The sequence below is a fragment of the Peromyscus leucopus genome, chromosome 14 (genome assembly GCF_004664715.2).
Source record: "Peromyscus leucopus breed LL Stock chromosome 14, UCI_PerLeu_2.1, whole genome shotgun sequence".
In the NCBI taxonomy this organism is placed as follows: Eukaryota; Metazoa; Chordata; class Mammalia; order Rodentia; family Cricetidae; genus Peromyscus; species Peromyscus leucopus.
In genome coordinates, this window is record NC_051075.1 from 61,335,844 (window position 1) to 61,356,691 (window position 20,848).

A 20,848-nucleotide genomic window follows, 5' to 3' on the forward strand; every position below is an offset into this window, starting at 1 on the left:
ATGGGCACCACTCTCAGCCTGTGGTGCCTATATTTAAAAATACAGGCTTTGTAAGTTTGATCAACCTAACATGACCTCATATCTGGCTGGAGTAGGCCATTAGCCAACCTCTGGTTTCTATAGGCACACAGATGGAAGACATAGAGAAAGGCAAAAACTGAAGTGACATGTCTAGAGCAATGTGTCAAGGGACACTGAGAGAGCTGGGAACTCCTCAGAAACTGTCCAGAAATAAGGAATGGTTATCACAGAACCTTCAGAGAATGTAATCTTAACAGCCTTGGTTGCAGAAAGGAAGGGACTTTTAGGGAATATATTTATCTTGTTTTGAACTATCTGATTATGGCCACTCTAGGAAACTAATACATCACATGAACTATTCACAAATGCTTGGAAAAAAGCTCAGCCATGGCATCGGACAAGTCCCTTTCTGGCTGTTTATTAGTTAAGCCAGATGGCTTTACTTTCTGAGTCATTCCTTTTTTGCTGAGGTTTTCCTTACCAAAGGCCCCAGCACCATTCCTTTTTGTTTTAGAAATGCTTTATTTCCCAATTCTAACGTGAGAGCACTTCAGCATTTGGCCAGCATACCAATTACGTCTTCAGATTTAGAAATGTGTGTCTAGACTTCCAGGGACTTTTACAAAGGAATTTAGGGCTTTGGGAAACTTTTTCTTCCAACCATTGACCAAGCTCTAGTTCATCACATTTGACTTCATGAGTTTTATGTATATCTATTCATATATATAGACATATATGTACATGAATATATATATGTATGTGTGAACATATATGTATGAATATATATATATATGTATGAATATATATATATGTATTTTTTGAGTCTAAATAACATGGGAAATTGACAAATAAGTAATGATAATATTTTAAAAAGTGGAAAGCAAGGAATTGAAGACTCTCCTCCAAAATGCTAATAAATAGATTTGGAAAATCAAATGCTCTTTTCTAATCATTAAACAACAGGAAAAATTGCACTTCTTTAAAATCAGAAGATATGCAGAATGACAGACCAGGACTTTAGACATGCTTATTTGTCTTTCATTTGTATGTGCACACAGGCCTTCATCACATACACAAAAGCCCATAGTCACACACACACACACACACACACACACACACACACACACACACAGACCCTAGTGTACAATGAAGAGTATAGATGGACAGGAGGCAAAAAACACACATGTAATATACTTCTTCATGTATAGAACCATATATTAAAACTAATTTGTTGTTATTAATAAGATATAATGCTGAAGTAAGAATAATTTTAATAATTTTAATTCAGGTATATCCTTAGATTTCAACCACTCATCTAGCCAACACATCATGGCTCTGAATTATCTCTCTGAATTTGTGGAAATCTGTATTCAAAGATTCTAAAATGCACTATTCCCCTTTTCCTCACCAGTTAGGAGTCAGCCACCTTAATCTGATGCATACAATTCCAAACCACATCTTGAAAACACGTTTGAATGGTATTTACTAGTACAAACAAAATTACATTTTCAATAGAGAAATTCTTCCAAGTATGGTACTTAATGAGCATCTGGCATATCCTATATTAATATGAACGTGTGTCCTATGCAAGAAGACAAACAGCAAAATGGAATTTGAAACCTCCTACTTATACTAGTGATTTCATCTTATTTGCTTCTCTAATCACTTTTATTTTCTCCTTCCATTCAATCAGTGTGACACAAATCATTAACTTAGACAAAACCAAATTTATATGGGAACATATCTACAGTTTCCAGTATAACAATGCTTACAGGACAGCAGCTTAAGGAATGCTGTGGGATTGCTGTGTTTTCTGTGAGTTTGGGTGTATCTACAGAATCTGGATGGCCTTGAGCAAAGCTGCAGGCTCAGTTGTTAATACAGAGCTAAAATTTGTTAGAAAGAATAGATGAAGTTTTAATTTAGTTTTTCATGCTCTGCTCCTTGACCCCTACTGGGAGATGGGTTTGCCTCTTGAGCAGCGCACCTAAATTTATGACTCATCCACTTGACAAACAATCATGTAAATTAATGACACTTGATAAATATGCTTTTTGCAATTGCAATAATGACAAAACTGTGTTTTGTTAATGGGGCCATTTATAGCTCACTAATTTTAGATCAGTAAGGATGAAGTTTATTTGTTCTGTAATTGTGTTTTCAATGTCCTTGTTTTGTCTTTGAGTTTAAAATGATTCTGACTGTGAAAGAGACTTCTTCACCAGTGTTATAAACATTCTTCCAATACCATCTCTTACTTAAGTTACATGCAATTTACATTTTCAGGAAAATATATATGCGCTGCTCAGTGCAAATACACTCAAACAAAGCAGAAAAATATATTCTTCCACTGCTTCTCACCTCTGATTTTTTAAAGTTTATTACATTCTTCCCTTTTCAAAATGAACTAATAGGACCAGAAACAGCACCACAGGTAAGTGGCTGGTGCTTTGCCTATCTACTTCCTTATTGGAAAAACTCTTGTTCTTTTGGACTCAACATCAGATAAATCGACTTTCAGATGCTCATGCATTACTCCCTGACTTTTAGGCCATCCCTTCCAAGTCATCCACTGTTTGGGCTTTGTAAAGAGATTTTTTTCCCACCATTAATATCAATAGTCTTTGGGACTTCCCTATCTGTGATCATCACACATGTAGGTGATATACCTTATCTGTTCCTTAAGAATTCCACCCACATTGACCTTTGCCTTTTAATTTTCCCATCTGTGCTCTCACATCCACTACTGGATCTCGTTCTGTAAAACCTCAAACTCCATTATTGATTGCCTTTACCTTTTCTATCCTATCACTGATAGCAAATGATAGTAGTAATCCTGTACTTTTATCTTGGCACATTTTCCCTTTTTATCTATTGTTTTCCTCTGTGGGTATTTGCCATTAAATATTTTATCTTTAGGAAGATCCCCCCCAAACTATTTAGTCATCTATACCTTTTCACAATTTCTTTAAGTACAGAATTTTATTGATTTTTCTACCTCAAATTCTTGGACCATAAACTTAATCTCCAACATTCTCAAACAGTGAAAACTACTGAAAGAACTTTTTCCTGTTCTTATATTTAAGCATCACTAAGGATGTTCCTTCTCTAACTTCAGCGTTATCTTTAACGTTATCTGCCAATATTCTTCCATATTCCTAGTCAACTTTTCTGTTTTCTAAAGATGAAGTGCTCCCATCCGTCTAAATTCTCATCCAAAACCTTGGTGTATGTGATGTGAAATTATCTATGGAAGAAGAAATGAAAAGCAGGTATTGTGCACTCACTTTCCTATCCCTACATCTACAGACTTATTTTTATCAGCACCCACCCTAACACACTTCTTCTCCAAGAAAATGACAGAAACATTGCCAACTCTTTGAGATTTATTTGTTAATCTTTGTCTCTTTCTTTCTGAGCATAAAATCAGGCCATTAGCCACGGTGGCAAATCTTTTACCCATGGAACCATGTCTAAGACCCACCTTGTGTATTTTACCTGTCATCTGCTACACATCTCAATTTTTCTAGATTTTTTTTTTTTTTACCTAACTACTCTCTCTGTCCTTTTCTTGTATATATTTGTATATATTTTAAAACTCTGCTGCTTTAGAAGTAACTTTCCCTACTCCTTGATGTTTCACATCAAACTATCTGGCAGTCTATTGCAACATTAACTGTTGTGGTAATAAACTCAGAAGTTGCCTCCATACTGAAAGAGTGGTGGACGCACAGACAGGTACCAGATAGCCTCTCACAGATTGAGAAGCAGCAAGGAATTTTTTTCTTCTTCTACCTACTGTCCTAGGCATAATTTCTTATAGCATATGGGATAAAGTATTATTAATATTGCATTAATTGAACAACATACCCATGAAGCATGAGAAAACAAGGGAGAGTTCATTCTAGAATACATTGTTAATGTTCAATCTCTTTCAAGTATAACTGACTATTTTTCCAGTTCTTTGCAAGTTCCTAAGAACAACATTTCAGGGACTTTGCACATGTAGGGGAGAGCAGAAGGATGAGTTATATCATCTCATGGTTGTGACTGTTTTGAAAGTTAATCTAGGTTGTCAACTTGACATACCTAGGAAGAGAGAACAACAAATGAGCAACTGCTTCCATCAAGTAGGGCTGTGGACATAACTCTGGGACATTTCCCTGACTGCTACCTGAAGTAGGATGGCCAATTCTATTGTGGACAGTACCATTTCTGTTGGGACAGGGAAATTAAAAATGAACCAGAGAGCAGAAAAGTAAGCAGCTTTTCTCCATGGAATCTGCTCCAGTGCCTCCAGTTACTAACATTGATTCCCTCAAAGATGATCTGTAACTGTAAGACAAACAAAAACAAAAGCAAAAATAAAAAAAACAAACAAACAAAAAACAAACAAGCAAACAACAACAACAATAAAACCTTCCACCTCCAAGATAATTTTGGCAAGGGCATCCATAACAGTAACAGAAATTGAACTACAAGTAGAGAATTTTCCACCAATACATCAGTTATCCTGGACAACAGTATTATCTAAGGTAAACATAGCCACAAGGGAGGATAGGCCTGAAGTTCGAAGTCTGTGTCCTACAGAAAAAGACTTAGTCATTGTCCAAAAGCAAGTTTTTGTAGAATTGGTATTTTTAAATCAATTGTGTTTAGCAAAAACACAAAGTTGATGTTCTTAGTGTATCTCTCAGCTATATTTTATTGTAAAAGTCTGATTTGACTAAGGTAGATCATTTTACATTTACCCTGTGATATTTAGCATATCTAAATTAATTTAAATTGAAATGTTTGATAAATCCCTTCATGCAATTTTTGCTTGCTAGGTTGCTTAGCACTGTGATTCCCAAGTGATTTAGGAAAGTCTAAAACTTTTTTTTTTTTGATTATCATTTCCTAATTCAATTCTATTGTGCCAAAAATACCCTCCCTTACTTTATTATTTAATTATCATGGAGTGTATTAAGATTTATTTTCTGGCTTGCCGTAAAATCCACCTGCACTTCAAAACACTAGGTATCCAGAATACTAGGATACAGTTCTCAACAAACATGTGGAATTAGAGAAGAATAAAACTCAGGTTTGTGTTGCTTTCAATACTGTCAATGGTACTATTTTTAGCAATTGTAGAAAATACTGTGATAAGAGGATTCAAGTTTCAAATATAATTTCAGATACACACACACACACACACACACACACACACACACACACACACATATATATGTCAATGCTTTTCTGTTAATTTTCCTAGCTTTGTCTATATTTAATGATTTACTCATCGGGATGTATACAATGAAAAGGGCTGTGTCTTGCTGTCAAATTGCACATTTTTTCTTAAGAAGTACTTTTCTGTAGCTGTGGTATTCCTCCCATCATAGCTAATCCTTTGTGTATTCAAGCATTCATTCTACTGTCATTATATTATATATATTTTTTCTTTTCATAGCAATCAATCTATTTTTGACACTTAAAATGTATTTTGAAAGATAGCACTTAGTTGGGTCACATTTTATTTTTTCGGTAATGAGTAAGGGAGTAAAGAAAGGAAGTATTATTGAAATTATTTCTCGAATATGTGTAATATTTCATTATTCTTTTGACTGATTTATTGCGCAGAGTATTTTACTGTGATGTAGTTCTATGTGTCTGTTCAACTTTGGATATCTGTGCCTCTTGTGTTATAGTCAATAAAAGGAAGAAAGGCCTGCTGTGGTCAATGCACGGAAAGGTTTCCTTCTAATAAGAAAGGGTTTTCCTCTAGTAGCCCTACAGTTTCTTTTCTTCTGTTTAAATACTTAACCACACTTCTCACAGAAGTTCTTTTGGAACTTGGATACTTCACTATTAAGAAAACAATTAGCATTGTTAAAAATTGGCTAATTATCTGAATCAATATTCCTCAAAAAATGAATAGACCAAAAAAAAAATGACAAACAAATGTTGAGCATGACCAATCAAGAAGGGAATATAAATCACAACCAGGATGACATACCTTCCCACTAATGTTAGTATGCCTACTGTTAAAAAATAACAAGACTATATGAAGTGTTGGTAAGAATGCAGAAGCATGAGAGACCTACTTATATATTTTCAGATGGAAAGTAAATCTATGTATCTGTTATGAGGCCCAAGTGAAGTGTACTCAAAAATAATAGTAGACCTTCTATTATCCAGTAAAATATTATCTAGCACTCCATATATGGGTATGTATTTAGAGACACAAAATCTGTTTGTGAAAGAAAAAATCTGCACTTCAGTGTTCATTATGTCATGTCATGGTTTATACAAAGAGTTGAATAAAGAAATATTATACACATACACACTAGGGGATCACTACTTGTACTTAACAAGAAAATCATAACTTGATTTGTGTTGACATGGAGGGTATTGGACTCTGTGATCCACCCTGTATGACTTTACTTACAAGAACAAATACAATTACTCAGAACTTTGGACATAGCTAAAAGACATGTAGAATGGTAGATAACAGGGGCTTGAAGTTGGAGAGGAAGATTGTGACACAGTGGTTTAAAACTGAGTTCCAGTTAGACAAGAAGTTTACAACATAAATACATGAAAATATAATTCTCTCCAATAATGCGTTCATTTTGTTTATAATAGTCATATTACTCAATACTTCTGAAAGTGAATCTACATTCAACAAAATATATAACTGAAACTGTGTACAGTTTATGCCCATGACAATGAGAAGTAATCATTGGATCAGCAGTCACTCAGCATTATCTGATACCTGTTTTAAAAGTATATTTAATCACTGAAATTCAGTGTGTGCTTCATATAATGCATATACACAGAAATGTATATAAAATGATATGTACAATAAAATGAATTTATCAGAAAATATTAATTTGTATATAACCAAATTTGCTAAGAATAAAAAAATACTTCCTACTTTCTGTGACATATATTTTTAAGAACATTTACTCTTACTTCATGCGTATGAGCATTTTGCTTACATACTTGCCTCTGCAGCACTTGCATGCCTCATGGCCACGGGTTAGAAAAGGGCATTGGATATTCTGGAACAGGAGACAGAGACAGTTCTGAGATGCCCTGTGTGTTCTGGGAACCAAAGTAACCTGGATTGTCTGGAAGAGTATCCAGTGCTCTTAACCATTAAGGCATCTCACCAGAACCAACACATTAAAATTTTAGTGTCAGATATTGTATTACCCTGAAAAAGACCTCATAATACCTGGCCTACTGTCTGGATAATACTACCATTATCAAGAATAATTTAAGATTTGAATATTACATATTAAAATGGAATTTTGATACAGACTAATAAAAGAAATAAGTTTATTCTCAGAGATGACTTGAGTTGAAGTTCTTGGTTTACAAGTTGTTGGCTAAAATAAATCTAATGTCTTGGGAATATCATTAAAAATCTCCCTGAGAACTTTATCTGGCATCCTTTAATGTAATCACATTATATAATCATTTCTGAGACTTAATGAATATATGAGTACATTATCTAACCAAAAGTCCATGACCCTACTTTCAAACAATTATAGTCCATCACATTAATCTTTTTCTCAGCTCTAAGGCTATCTGAACTTGTAAGCCCAAAATATATTTCCTAAATAGTGGAATATCTACATTTAACAATCTAGAAATCCAATCTAAAGTATTTGCTTTTTGAGACTTCTTGCATTTTACATCATATAAATGTTCCAAGCCTTCATGCATAATTACATTGAGTCAAATATAATCAGTCAATAGACAATAAAAACCATCTAATATTTTAATTAGTGACAAAGAATCAATAGTTATTTGGATATGTTTTAAAGATCTTTTAAATACATCTCAATTATCTGATTGACTCCAGTGTAGCCTTTGGAGGTTCTGGATGCATTTTTAAACATATCTAAATGGAATTTGAACATCTGGGAGTGGCTTGGAGGAGAAGACTGGAAGGACAGGAGGAGGGAAGAAAGGGGGATCTGTGGTTAATATGTAAAATGAATTAAAAATTCCTTAATAAAGAAAGAAAGAGGGAGAGAAAGAAATGGAAGGAAGGAAGGAAGGAAGGAAGGAAGGAAGGAAGGAAGGAAGGAAGGAAGGAAGGAAGGAAGGAAGGAAAACAGAAAGTAAGTTTCTTTGATGTTGACATTATGATCCATGGTAAGAACAACTGTAGGCTATTTCATATGAAATACTTAAGTTATTTGAATGAAGAGTCCCATTCATGCAAACACTGGGAGCTGAATGGCAAGTGTCTTGGAATTTCTATTACTGTGATAACAAATCACAACTGAAAGTATTTTGAAGAAGAAGGAGTTTATTTAACTTTCCCTTCCATATCACTCTTCACCATTGAAGGAAGTCAGAGCAGGAACACAAGGTAGGAAATTGGAGTCCGGAACTGAAGGAATGTAGTGAAAAGGTGCTGCTCACATTATTGCTCCTCATGGCTTATCAGACTGCATTATTATGCAAATTAGGACTTCATGCCAAGGGGAGGCACCAGTTATGAGGAACAGGGCTCTTCTACATCAATAATTAATAAAAAATATTCCTGAAAATCTTGCCAATAAGCCAATATTATAGATGCTTTTCTCAGCTGAGAATCTCTCTATTCAAATGACTCTGTGTCAAGTTGACAAAAAAAAGTAAATAATTTAATTCACTTTTCCTTCCCTAAAATGCTCCAAAGTTACAAATACACATAATGAAATCTAGAAATTGACATTTTGAACAATAATTTGTCACCTGGAGAACGCCTCAATAAAGATATATATTGAAAGTAACTACTGAACTTTGATTATTTATTACTACCAAAGTGCAATTAATTAAATAGTTGTCCGGTAACTCTATGGGCTGCTAGGTCGTTTCCTATATCATTCACCCTTAAGCTCATCATTGTTAATTTTTGAATTATAGTTTTCTCAGTTAAAAATTATTTGCTAATATATCATTCCCACATTGTATCAAAAGGTTTTTATAGAAATACTTAACTGCAATATAATGTATTCCAATTTGCTTTGCTATACCCCAAACAAAACAATTCTTATATCTACTCATTTAAGTATGTTCAAATGTAGTCCTTTTCAAGATACAGAAATGATATTAATTTATAATAAAATTTTATAACATATACCAAGAATTGTTGATGTGTATAAAAATATTAAAATGTACATGTTTATGTTAAAGTGGTTGTCTCTTTACAACTTTAATGAATTAAAATTTATATATCTTAAAATTATCTCTTCAAACTATATAATTTACACTTAGAGTATTCATAGAGTTATCCAGACATCATACACTCAGGTTTAGAATTTTTTTATGATCCTCAGAGGCATCTCATATTCAGTAAGGAACATTACTCTCTCAGTCCCTAGCAATGGGTCAATATTAATCTACTTTATAAGATTATTTGTTTTCATTGAATGTTTAATATGCAGAAATTCTTATATACATGCTTATTTGTAACTGGTTTTCTTTATTTAGCAAGATATAAAATACATTCATGTCATAATGCACAATTGCTAAATTATTTTTACTAATAGTATTTTTCTATTGATAATACACACAGCACAACCTGCCTATCCTTTGACCTTCTTTTTAAGTTCAATTAGTTGTTTCCATGAATATTTTGTGTTCTTATTGTTGAGTAGACATTTTATTTTTATTTCTCTGGAAGAACTGTAGTGTCAGTCAAATGCTATCTAAATATTTACTCTTTTTGAAAAATTGGCAGATAATTTTAAAGTATATAGCTCATTTTACTTTCTCAAAAGCAATTCCATTCTTATAATTTATCCACATCCTCACCAACAGTTGTTATTACTTGTCATTTATTATCATAACAATTAAAATGTTTTCTACATTGAAGGAAGACTTGCTCACCTTTATAAATTCTTGTTGATGATCTGTGTATCTTCTTTGGGAAAATTGCTGTTGAAATTTTAATTAGGGTATTAGTAACTCTTTATTGAATTGTAAGAATCAATTAGCACTTGATGTAGAAATCCCATTTTTGAGGAAGAGGTTTGGAGCTCTTGAGCCTCATTATCTTTCCAGACAAGAATCACTGAGGTGGTCCCCGATGATCTTGAAGAGGGTGAGTTGTCTCTCTGCCTTGTCCATGCTACTTGTTCTTGTTTGGAACATCCAAGTTACACACAGCTAGATGGAAGGCACATGTTCCACAGTATTCTCAAGCACATTGTAAGTAATGACAAACAAAACATCAAGTAAAGTTTAGGGTTTCTGGATTAAAAGTATTGATTGTTAAGTGTGAATTTTAATAGATATATTTATTTTGTTCTACAAATAGAGAAGGAACAGCTGTTTGTCTATTAAAGTGATAAACCATTTGCTTTCTCCTTTTAAGTTTTGCTGTTTGTTCATCTCACATTGCTGGCGACATCATTCCTAACATGCAGGAAATGAGCTAAAAGCGAAAAGACCCTTGAAATGAAATGATGAAATGATCATATCAGGTAAAAGCTGTTATTTTCATTTATGAGTATTTATTTAATTACTTGCTGGCAAAGATGAAGCATTTGAGGTGAGGCTTAAGAACAAAAACTTAGGATATAATATGTAGAAATTCTTAGAAAGATGAAGGACTCCATAAAAGATCAAATCAATATAAATTTTAAACTTTATCATGGTTTGAAATACCATCCTTTTGTAGACTCTGTGTACACATTTTGTGGTTCCTGTTTTTAATAGATGAGAGTGGGTTTGTATTCTTACCATGTTTGCATATCACCAATAACAGGTAGCTTTTCCAAAAATGATGTTGTGTTTCTTTTCCATTAGCAATAAAGAATTTAAAATATAAAATGTGAATATAGACAGACTGCAAATTGAAATCTGTCAAAGACATGTAATCTCTATTGTAATATAACTTGTTATATGTCATTGTAATATATGGTATGTTAGATGTATATATGCTAGATGTTATTTTAATACATGATCATGTTATTTTACACAAGTACATGAAAAAATAAAGTCATTTATTTTGAAGAAAATCTGGAATGGATCAAGTATCTAGTTCTCAAAGATTTCTGTGGTTTATTTTAAATTTTACCATATCACATTCCAGTAAAATCTTTCTCTTTATTTTGTAGTTGAATAAAGAATCAAGTCTATAACATTTTGATTTTAAGGACCAGTTTGGGCTATTTACAGAACATAGTGTACACAGAATTTTGCATTTCATGCAAAAGAAATTACACTAATTGTAATGCTGTCGTAAACTGCTGGTATTTTTTTTTCAAAAATATGCATGAAAAACTGTTAATGCTTACTTTCAAATATATTATGAAGTTTAGGACCTTCAGTTCTGGAAGTGGTTAATCATTAACTGGAGAATATCCAGAAAAATGCATTGAGAAGAGTGAATGATCTGGAAACAACCTTTTAAGAGTAAAATGTAAGAAAGAGCAAATATTTATACTGGAGAAAAAAGGGCTAGTTCCAAACACTAAAATTATCTTTAGATGATATGTGGGAGAAAGACTTTTGATCTAATATTTATAAAGCAGAAATATTAGCATACTTCTTAAAAGGAGATGTTATTAGAAGTTAAAATAGTTCTAGATGTATCTTTTGACAAACAGATCTGTGCCCTTGAGCAGTACTTTGGTAAGTCTGGGCATCCATTACCACCTAAATTATATCAAACAGCACACACAGTTCTAAAATGTTTATTCTACATGGTATTTAATTATATATATATAAGGCCAAGTGACATATATATATATATATATATATATATATATATATATATATATTCCATGATGCCCTTCAGAGTGGTAAAAATCCTGTACAACATATATTTCATTTGTTTCTGCTTCTCATTTCATAGTCAAAAAATGAGCTAAATGCAATGGTACCAGCAACAAGGACAAAGATTCATTGCTGTATCCACATTCAATATTAGACTCCTTCAATTAAACTCTTTCTAACCAAACTGCCTTTCTGAATAAATGGTTTTACACATAATGAGGTACTGATGAAGCATATTATCACCAATTTATTAACATAGCCAATACCAAAGAACTATATGTAGACTGATTTCTAATAAAATGAAAGTTAATGGTGATACATATATACCCCTGAGGGTTCTTTCTAAAATATCTTCATGGTTATGGGTAGAAGACATTACCTTTTAAAAGCCTTTGAGTGGGAGAACAAAAGACAATAGCTGATAATGACTCCACACTGGAGAATAGTAACCATAAAAATAAATCTTAGATTTTATTCATGCTCTCCAAGAGTAGTCTGTAGAACAATATAAATGTTGCTCACATTTGTCCTTTATTTTTTAGGGTAACCATATTATAGTGAGAAAATGCAGGTAATAACAAGCATATTTATTCAGAAATGGTTATGGTAAAGTGTACAAGTAAGAATGTATGTACACACACACACACACACACACACACACACATCCTCCTCATTAGGAATGAATAAAGGAAATAGCTCACTAAGACTGTGTTATAAAAAAGAAAGTGAGAGAGATCTTATTGTATCTGTTTATATGAACTCAGTTGATTTGAATCTGAGTGTGATATTGTTCTAAACATTCAAAGAGAAAATACTTGGCTGTGTAAATGTTTTGTATATAAAATTATAGAAATTCTGAAGTGGCAGAAAATGTCTTTCTATGACAGTTTACTTGATTTGAGGGGCTGAATTTTATGCTAAAATACACACTGGAACTGATGAAGATGAGTGGCAATTAAGGAGAGTAGGTTTTTGTGTATTTTTCAATAGATGACAAGTCCAAATATAGATTTTAAAAAGCAAATATTTTAAAAAGCAAATCATTTACAGGTCTCAGTAGCTAATAGTTCTCTGTAGATGAATTTCTTTTTTTATTTTATGATTTAATTTGATTTTACATATCAGCCATGGATTCAAAGAAGCCTATATAACACCAAAAAGACTAGAGCCCCCAAAACAGTCCCCTTGCCACAAAATAATTAAATAGCTAAGCCAACAGAATAAAGAAAGATTATTAAGAGCACAAAAGAAAAAGGCCAAGTGACTTATAAAGGCAAACCCATCAGAATAATACCCGACTTCTCAATGGAGACTTTGAAAGCCAGAGGGACCTTGACAGATGTAATGCAGACACTAAGAGACCATGGATGCCAGCCTAGACTAATATACCCAGCAAAACTATCAATCATCATAGACGGAGTGAACAAGACATTCCAAGACAAAGCCAGATTTAAACAATATTCATCCACAAACCCAGCCCTACAGAAAGCACTAGAAGGAAAATTCCAACCTAAGGAAGTCAGATGCACCCTCGAAAACACAGGCAATAGATAACGCCACAGCAGTAAACTCTAAAGACAAGAAGTACACACACACTAACACCAAAAAATAACAGGAATGAACAATCACTGGTTATTAATATCCCTTAATATCAATGAACTTAATTCACCTATAAAAAGACACAGGCTAACAGAATGGATACAAAAGCTGGACCCATCTTTCTGCTGCATACAAGAAACACACCTCAAATTCAATGATAGACACTACCTGGGTAAAGACTTTTCAATCAAATGGTCTTAAGAAGCAAGTGGGTGTAGCTATCCTAATATCCAGCAAAATATACTTCAAACTAAAATCAATCAAAAGAGATCAAGAAGGGCATTGCATACTCATCACAGGAAAGATCCACCAAGATGAAGTTTCAATCCTGAACATTTATACCCCAAACACAATGGCACCCACACATGTAAAAGAAACATTGCTAGAGCTTAAATCATATATAAAACCCCACATATTAATAGTGGGAGACTTCAACACCCCACTCTCACCACTGGACAGATCTGCCAAATCAAAACTTAACAGAGAAATAAAGGAATTAACTGATGTTATGACTCAAATGGACTTATTCGATATCTACAGAACATTCCATCCTAACAAAAAAGAATATAGCTTCTTCTCAGCACCCCATGGAACCTTCTCTAAAATCGACCATATACTTGGCCACAAAACAAATCTCAACAGGTACAAAACAATTGGAATAACCTCCTGAGTTCAATCAAACCACCATGGTTTAAGGTAAAATTTCAACAACAACAAAAAATATAGAAAGCCTACAATCTCATGGAAACTGAATAATGCTCAACTGAATCACCAACGAGTTAAGGAAGAAATAAAGAAAGAAATTAAAGACTTCCTTGTAGCATGAATCTTAAAGAGTCTTTATTAATAAAATCAAACCCAGGGCCAGTTATTGGGTTGAAATGCTGGATGGTCAGAGAGACAAAACAAGCCCCAGTTAAGCTCACCTGGCCAACTTCTCAGCTGATCTTGCTTCCTCAGACTGGAAGCCTCTGTGTCCTCATATCCAAATGGCTCTCAGCTGAACTGTGCTGCACAAAACCTAAAAGCTTAACCAGCCAAATGCTTAACCAGCCAAATGCTTAACCAGTCAAATGCTGCTAGTTTCTGGTCCTCACGTCTAATAAACCTTTCTGCTTTCTACCATCACTCCCTAGGATTAAAGTCTTGCTTTCTGGGATTAAAGGCGTGAGTCACCATGCTTGGCTATATCCTTGAACATATGGATTTCTGCCTCTAGAATACTTGAATTAAAGGATACCACTGCCTATCCTTTATGTTTAATATTGTGGCTGTTCTGTCTCTGACCCTAGATAAGTTTATTAGAGTGCACAATATTTTGGGGAACACAATACCACCTCACTTCCTAGAGATCAATGAAAATGAATTTACCACATACCATGAAAGCAGTGCTAAGAAGGAAATTCATAGCAATAAATAAATGCCCACATAAAGAAATTGGAGAAATTTCACACTAGTGACTTAACAGCACACCTGAAAGCTCTAGAACAAGAAGAAGCAAAGTCACCCAGGAAGAATAGATGCCAGGAAACAATCAAATTTAGAGCTGAAATCAATAAAATAGAAACAAAGAGAACAATAGAAAAAAATTAATGAAAAAAAGAGTTGGTTCTTTGAGAAAATCAACAAGATAGGCAAGCCCTTATCCAAACTAACCAAAAGGCAGAGAGAGAGTATCCAAATTAACAAAATCAGAAATGAAAAGGGAGACATAACAATTAACACTGAGGAAATCCAGAAAATCATCAAGTCATACTTCAAAAACCTTTACTCCACAAACTGGAAAATCTAAAAGAAATGGATAATTTTCTAGATAGATACAACATACCTAAGTTAAATCAAGACCAGATAAACTATTTAAATAGTGCAATAACTCCTAAGGAAAAGAAACAGTCATTAAAAGTTCTCCAACCAAAAAAGAAAAAAAAAGCCCAGGACCAGATGGTTTCAGTGAAGAATTCTACCAGATCTTCAAAGCAGAGTTAATACCAATACTCTTTAAATTGTTCCACACAATAAAAACAAAAGGAACATTACCAAATTCCTACTATGAGGGTGCAATTACCCTGATTTATAAGCCAAACAAAGATGCAACAAAGAAAGAGAATTACAGACCAAGCTCCCTCATGAACATTGATGAAAAAATACTCAAAAAAATACTGGCAAACAGACTCCAAGAACACATCAAAACAATTATCCATCATGATCAAGTAGGCTTCATCCCAGGAATGCAAGGATGGTTCAACATACGAAAGTCCATCAATGTAATTCACCATATAAACAAACTGAAAGAAAAAGAAAAATAACATGATCATCTAACTAGATGCAGGAAAGTCATTTGACAAAATCCAACACCTCTTCATGATAAAGGTTTTGGAGAGATCAGGAATACAGGGAACATACCTTAACATAATACAGGCAATGTACAGCAAGCCAACAGCCAACATCAAATTAAATGGAGAGAAACACAAAGCGATTCCACTAAAATCAGGAACAAGGCAAGGCTGTCCACTCTCCCCATACTTATTCATTATAGTACTTGAAGTTCTAGCCAGAACAACAAGACAACATAAGAAGATTAAGGGGATACAAATTGGTAAAGAAGAAGTCAAGCTTTCACCATTTGCAGATGACATGATAGTATGCATGAGTGACCCCAAAAATTCGACCAAGGAACTGATACAGCCTATAAACACCTTCAGCAACATAGCAGGACACAAGATTAAGTCAAGAAAATCCGTAGTCCTCCTATATACAATGGACAAACAGGCTGAGAAGGAAATCTGAGAAACATCACCCTTTACAATAACCACAAATGATATAAAATACCTTGGGGTAACTCTAACTAAGCAAGTGAAGGACCAATATGACAAGAACTTTAAGTCCCTGAAAAAAGAAATTGAAGAAGATGTCAGAAAATGAAAAGATCTCCCATGCTCATTGATAGGCAGGATTAACATAGTAAAAATGACAATCTTACCAAAAGCAATCTACAGATTCAATGCAATCTCCATCAAAATGCCAACACAATTCTTCACAGACCTGGAAATAACAATACTCAACTTCATATGGGAAAAAAAAAAAAAACACGATAGCCAAAAGAATCCTGTACAATAAAACAACCTCTGGAGGCATCACGATCCCTCAAGCTCTACTATAGAGCTACAGTAATAAAAACAGCTTGGTACTGGCATAAAAACCGACATGTGGACCAACGGAATCGAATTGAAGACCCTGACATTAATCTGTACACCTATGAATATATAATTTTTAACAAAGAAGCCAAAAGTGTACAATGGAAAAAAGAAAGCATCTTCAATAAACAGTGCTGGCATAACTAGATGTCAACATGTAGAAGGCTGCAAATAGATCCATATCTGTCACCGTGCACAAAACTTAAGTCCAAGTAGATCAAAGACCTCAACAAAAATCCAGATACTCTGAACCTGATAGAAGAGAAAGTAGGAAGTAGTCTTGAACACATTGGTACCAGAGATCACTTCCTAAATATAACACCAGTAGCACAGACACTGAGAGAAACAATTAATCAATGGGACCTCTTGAAACTGAGAAGCTTTTTTAGAGCAAAGGACACAGTCAACAAGACAAAGCGACAGCCTAAAGAGTGGGAAAAGATCTTCACCAACCCCACATCTGACAGAAGACTGATATCCAGAATATATAAAGAACTCAGGAAATTAGACATCAAAATGCCCAACAGTCCAATTAAGAAATGGGCTATAGAGCTGAACAGGTTTTCTTTTAGATTAACAATGAAGTAGCTCTGCTCTTAAGAAATACAGGTCATATACTTTAATGCTTAATTTAAAAATTATGTAGCAGTTTATACCATACAAGTAATTAATACTAATAAGAATTCAATGTTTCATGTTATTTTCTTTTTCACCAGAAAATAAAAATTCATTAAATGAAGATAACATATTTATTGGCTCATCTATTAAGCCTTTTACTCATCTTTAAAACAAATATTGAACAATTTATTAGAAATTTGAAGAAAGGGAATAATATATAATTTTAGTGTAATATAATATGTGAATTAAGGGAATAGGAATAAGCATTTTAAGTTGATATTTCTTTAAATTATAGAAGTGTGAAAATTGTACTGACATTAAATGCATAAAACAGTCAAACCATCCAATACTTCTTTATGATTCCTGGTATCATTCTTAAACTCCAAAACAACAGCAACTATCTTATAGAAAGCTGAAAACAACATGATCCCATTCATACCCTAAAATAAGATGTATCATGTAATTATAATGCTGAAACCATCTAGAGAGCAAACGTGAAAATTCTATGTAGTTACAACCACTGTACCTGTGAACAAAGATAAATGAGGCTTTGACAAACAAAGCTTAGTGATTTGATTCTTTAAACAGCAGAGAGTTGCATATTTCCATGAAACATTATTTTTATAAAAATATGTCAAGTCAGATGAAATGTTCTTTATTTCTTGGTTGAGCACAGTTTTCATGTAGCTTCATAAGTTTCCAAATGTATCTATCTTTTCATTCTGAAAACATATTAATTTCAAAAAGTACATTGCTGCTTCCTGAGATTTGTGAAACTATAACTTACATTTTTGTCATTTCTTTAATGAAATCCTTATGTTTGTGAGTGTAAAGTCTTAAAGTAGAGACATATTTGCATAGGTAGGAAAAAAAGAAAAGAACAAGAAGAAGAGCACCCAGCTTTAGCTTTACACTGGTACAATAAATCCAAGCAATGTGTGTGTAGTACATATACATGCATATTTGTAAACACAGGTGTGGGTTCAGATGCCCTGGAGAACAATTACAGTAGGTAAATGTTGGAGGGAGAACTGATAATTCAAAATACAGATCTTGATTAGGTAAGATCATTTTAATGTAGTTTTGCCTAAAGGCATTCCCAAGATTATGTGCTATACAATGAATATCCTTTATTTGGAAATTTGTTTCAGAGTTTCAATTTTCTCCTAGGGATTTTGGAATATTTATACACACACACACACACACACACACACACACACACACACACACACATGAATGAGTGATAGTGATAAGACGGGATGTTTTTAAATAACCATTTTTACCTCTATTGATATATAAATTCTTCAAAGTGAAACTCTTAATGTATCATTCAAGCCATGAAAAATCATGTGTTTGCAGTAACTGATTTATGAAGAAGCATCCCAAGACCCTCTGCATAAGCTGATAAAGTGTAAAACAAAAACAACTTCAGTCTCCAGCTCACAAGTTGTTATTTTGATTTAAAGTTTACTGTATATGTACTTACTTTTTAGGTGAAAGTAAGTATCAGAAGCCCAGCCTGCTGGCTCAGAACTGTTATGCCAGATACTCAGAAGGCTGAAGAAGGAGTTCGGGGTTTGCCTGCACGTGCAAGGCAAGATCAAGGCCTATCAGTACAACTTAATGAGATTCTGCTAAGAAGAAGAAGTGAAAACAGGGCTTGGAATATAGCTATAAAGTACCGCATATATCCATCACATGTAAGATCTAGGTTTAAATGCTTGCATCTCAAAAATACTGGGGATGGAATGGCCAAACACCCTAGTAGTCGTGCCAGAAACCCCATCCAACGACTGAGGGAGCTGGATGTAGACATCCACAGCTAGGCCCTGGGTGGAGCTCCGGGAGTCTAATTAGCTAGAAAGAGGAGGGTTTATATCAGCAAGAATTGTTGAAACCAAGGTTGGATAAAGCGCAGGGACAAATAGCCAAACGAATGGAAACACATGAGCTATGAACCAAAGGCTGAGGGGCCCCCAACTGGATCAGGCTCTCTGAATGGGTGAGACAGTTGATTGGCTTGATCTGTTTGGGAGGCATCTAGGCAGTGGGACCAAGTCCTGTGCTCATTGCATGAGTTGGCTGTTTGAAACCTGGGTCTTTATGCAGCCGCTTGGCTCAGTCTGGAAGGAGGGGACTGGACCTGCCTGGACTGAGTCTACCAGGTTGATCTCAGTCCTGGGGGAGGCTTTGCCCTGGAGGAGGTGGGAATGGGGCTTGCGCTGGGGGGAAGGGGAGGGGGGCAGGAGTGGGGAGAACAAGGCTGTTATGTAGCTGATATGTAGAACTGAATGGTATTGTAAAATAAAATAAAAGGGAAAAATAAATTTATGAAAAATAAAAAAAAAAAATAAAATAAATTAGAAAAGAAAAGCAAACACAACACAGTATCAGAAGCAGGTGAAAGGCCAAGAAGATGGCCTCTGGAAATGACCAAGTTTCTGGTTCATGGCTTTTGAAGTTTTTTCTCCAGTCACCTGCTGGCCAGCTCCAACATCTAATAATGACTTTTGTCTTAAAAGTCTATCTTTGGTTATATAAAGAAAAGTGATTTCACATTCTAATGCCATTATCATACTTCAATAGCTCTGTCACATCCTGTCAGCATTTTGCATTCGGATGCTGACTTCTGAACTCATCTTCATCATCACAAATATCAAGGGCAGCCTGATTTAGAATGACTGTTGAAACCTTTTTAGAGGTGCATTCACTCCAGTTTACAGAAGGACTCAATACTGTCTTTATTTTATTTTATTTTTTCACATAGAAGGAGGTGGATATGTTTTCTCCTTTGTCAACCTCAATTCTTCAATCACTACTTTCTGATGATCATCTCTAACATTATAGCTGGCCAGAGAGGTGCAACTCTGCCTTCAGGCAAGGTGCCAGGCACTTGTATTTTGCTACACTTTGTTGGCAACAATAGACCTGGAATCTTCTAAACCATATTCCTTTGGAAAGCCTTCAATGTTCATGTATATTCGGTCTGGTGTTACTAGCATTCTATTAAAAAGCATGATTTTTTTCCTTTTTTAGATATAAGGATTCCTTGATAACATGGTTAAATTGCTCGGTCATATTTTGCAGAAAATATGTGGTTATAAACATTCTTTATTTCTTTAAAGACTTCTAGGTAGAGAATGAGTCCAACAGTTTCTAGGAATAACAAAACATTACTTCTTTTTAAATACAGTTTTTTTCTCTCATATTTTAGTTTGTCGCTTGCTTTTTGATAGTGAAGTTCTTTTATTCTGACTTATTTAGTTTTTACTCATCTCATTAAAACATCTCCACTTATTTAATTTTTTTAGCTTGCAGTGTATAACACTATTGTTCAAAACACCTGTTCTGTAATTAAAATGCTTCCTTTCATTCACATATCAAAGGCAAATGAAACTAATATCCATAAGTCCTACTGCTTTCATTAATTCTTTTGAAGATATGTCTTTGTTAATTAAATGAAAATACTAATGTCAAAAGGTATGGCTTCTGAGCATATTCATTCCTAACAAGATTAGTTTGGGATTTGACAAAAATAAAGGGGTAAAATATTTTAGCTTTAGTTTATTCTTTGTGTGAAATACTTAAGTATTGTTTGCTTTGCCTCTGGTGCTCTATTTGTTGTTTCTTAGGAGAGCAAATTTTAA